The 3,321-nt window shown below is 35.7% G+C and overlaps 1 protein-coding gene across 1 annotated transcript in view; it reads left to right on the plus strand.

Moving 5' to 3' along the window:
* Window positions 1–670, plus strand: part of LOC109095303 (coiled-coil domain-containing protein 22-like) — a 14,239-nt gene extending 13,569 nt beyond the window's left edge. Inside the window, exon 16 of the mRNA XM_042762204.1 lies at window positions 1–670. This exon is cut by the window's left edge and continues 297 nt beyond it. The gene's annotated coding sequence lies outside the window, so the exon portion shown is untranslated.
* Window positions 671–3,321: the final 2,651 nt, after the last annotated feature.

Genomic DNA, 3,321 nt, shown 5'->3' on the forward strand with positions numbered 1-3,321 from the left:
CAAAATGACACAAATTTGAAGTGTTAGTTAAAACTAATTCTGATCATTGTGATGAGATTCTGTTTTTTTAACAAAAAGCTTGGACTGCAATAATTTGAAAAGGACCAGTACCGGTGCTTCGGCTTGATAAAACAACGTCTTTGTTATACGGCGATAACCATATTATGTACATGAAAGTGTCCGTTAACAGTGACCTTTGATTGTTGTTGTTCATATGGGTTGAGCTGCTCATGAACATTACAAAATTCAGTCAGTTTGATTGAGCTTGGAGAATAGTAGGTTTATAACAAGTTAATACTCATGAACAGCCTCCCTGTTTCATATTAAAGCATAAATTTGATAACGTATCTGTTTGTTTGGCTCTGATGGATCCATAGAACTGCTCAAATACTCATTAAAAGTTATATTGACATTGAGCCTCTATGATAAAAATGTACTCTTGTCAGGCTGACTGTAGGAAAGCTGTGTAAACACTTTTAAGTGTCTGATTGACTAACACTGATGATTGTCCCAATCAAACAGGTTTTCATAACTTTAATAGTTTATGCCTGTCTTTGGAGTGATTGATTTTGGAAATTACACAGAATTTTTTTTTTTTATATAATTTACCATGACTTGTATACATCTGCTCAATCTCTGAACAAGATGTTCTGATCTTTCACCATTTTTATCGGTTGTTATTGTCTTTTTTTTTTTTTTTTTTTTGGTTGACTTAAAATTAGGTAAAGATATTGGACCCTTTAACTTGTTAAGGCAGTTTTTTCACCGTTGCTGTAACAATTGGAAATTTAGAGTAGGGCTGCACCATATGGGTAAAAGGTCTAATTGCAAATTTGTATAGAAAAGAATGTTTTGTAATTTATCTGCTCAATCTCTAAACATGATGTTCTGATATTCCACCATTTTGCTACCAGTTACTGTCCTGAGGAAGTTATCAACTGATTAAATCTGACAAAAAAAATTACCACTCACATTTCACTCTAATTTTTTTTTTTTTAAACAACAAATGTTTGATATAATTGACACGAAAATATGCTCAGCTTAACAAGGGAAAATGGTCCTTAAATGAACTAAATGGAAAAGAAAAGGTCCTGAAAACAAGCCAGGTCCATGAACTGTACGTTGTGTTCACTCGTTTCTTTCTTCTTCTTTTTTTTTTTTTATTGTTCCTTAAATGAACTAAATGGAAAAGAAAAGGTAAAAAAATCAACTTGATTTTTCTCATTTTTACATTCAGGGGTAGAAAGTCGATGGATAAACAGCTTGAATGTTAGATTTCCACATGTGGGAGAGAATGACACGCCCCTTTCCGCTTATTGTTCAAGCAAAGATCAAATGGTGCCGTCATCAGGTCTTCGGTTCCGCGCAACAGAATAATAGTCCTCCACTGCTAATAGTTGATGCATTAATTACAACTCTATTTTATCTTTCTCTCATCAACGAACCAGACTAACAAAAGGCTTGACACAAACCGTACTGGGCCAGCGCCTAGACAGGGCTTACTTCTGTGTCGGCATAGGTTCTCTTTGGCAAATATTAAGTGTACATTTCAGAAATATGAATGTACCTTGCATCTACACCCACATTATCCCATAGTCTACTTCTTTGGCACGCTGCACATTTTATTTAGCTGTCCAGTCATCAAAATCTGTGTAACAAAGCTGCGTGATGGACCTCGCGGAACGAATGCATTTACATTATAGTGAAGCGTAGGCCATTATCGATTCTAGTGTAAATATGCAGCAGTCTATTGGTTTTGATTATTATTTTGAGTTTTTTCATAGAGATGTTCATACAAATGCATCATGTCATTATCCGACTGGCATGTTACACATGCAATATAATATATGCTTTTTGTTCTTCAATGGTTGTTTCAGTGTTGTTGTTTCAATTATTGAATTCATTGGCATGAGTAATTTGACACCTTGGTTTAATGAAAAAGGTAAACTGGTTTGAGATGCCAATTTGCAATATCGCTTTAAAAAGGCAAAGAAAATGGATATACCCAGGGTATGACTTAGTTGGCTGGGGCCTAGGTTTGAGTCATTGTTTGGGCCTGACCTACTCTACATGACCTCAACTAGAACAACATATAACATTATATGAAGTAACACTGACATAACAACACAAAAAGTGAGGCTGAGGTTCCTAAATGTTATTTATTTTTATAAAAAGGATTTTTTTCTTACTTTATTGTTAAATTCCTAAATTTAGTCAATATTAAAAAAAAAATATGACATTATAGGTGTAACCAATTAAAACAGTATCAACCAAAGCCATTTTTGCACCGAAAGCTGAATCTTAAGTTGATTTTAGATGTATTTACACAGTTAATGCTGGTCAAAGGGCAGTAAATGCATTTAGGCAGCAATTACAATTGCATAATGTAATGCAAATAATGTTTTGAACAAAAACTTCTGAATACAGAAATATAAAATGAATGACAAAATTCAATGGTGGCAAGTCAATACAATTCTGTTGATGAATGAGTAATTGGCCACATTCACACAGCAGAATACAGTTGTCAGTCCTGTTTTTGAGTCCTTAATATGGTCACGTTCACACACAGTTCGGTTTTTCATGTGCGTGATAACCGCATTCTGTAACTCACACTCGTAAATTTTCAGGACTTACAACCGCATTCTCGGAACACATGCACTGTGTGAACGGAACAGGACTGGATAACTAGTTGTCTGTCACATCATACAGTGCGAGAGAGAGCTGCTCAACCGCACAAACGCGTGTCTAATGTGTATTACATGTTTTCACATGAGTTTTCAGTAAATTACAGTGATGGAGAAATGAGTTGCGAGTCCTCTGAATGTTTTAGAGCCCATCGGTTTTCCACCAGAGCGGCTCCCGTCAGTTTTGAGTTCTGTGCGCAATTCAAATGCTCCACTCTCTGCCCAAATTTAATAGCTGCAAGTTAACCCAAAAATGAAAATTAGCCTTTTATTTACTCACCCTCAAGCCATCCTAGGCCTATATGACTTCCTTCTTTCAGATTAATCCAGTCGGAGTTATATTAAAAATCAAATTTGATCTTCCAGGCTGTTTAATGGCATTCAGCGGGTGTTGCTGTTCATCAGGCTAAAAGAAGTGAAATAAAGTGCATCCATCCATAATAAAAAGCACCTCACATGGCTCTTAGGGGTGAACAAAGACCTCCTGTAGTGAATCGATGTGTTTTTTTAAGAAAAATATCCATATTTAAAACATAATAATCCATTTAATCTAGTTTGCGCACACTGTTGTAAACGGGAGAAGCTCCAGGAGGATGACAGCGTTGCGTATGCGCCGGTGAGTCTCGTGAAAACCAAT

Source organism: Cyprinus carpio, chromosome A8 (genome assembly GCF_018340385.1).
Source record: "Cyprinus carpio isolate SPL01 chromosome A8, ASM1834038v1, whole genome shotgun sequence".
Classification (NCBI taxonomy): Eukaryota; Metazoa; Chordata; class Actinopteri; order Cypriniformes; family Cyprinidae; genus Cyprinus; species Cyprinus carpio.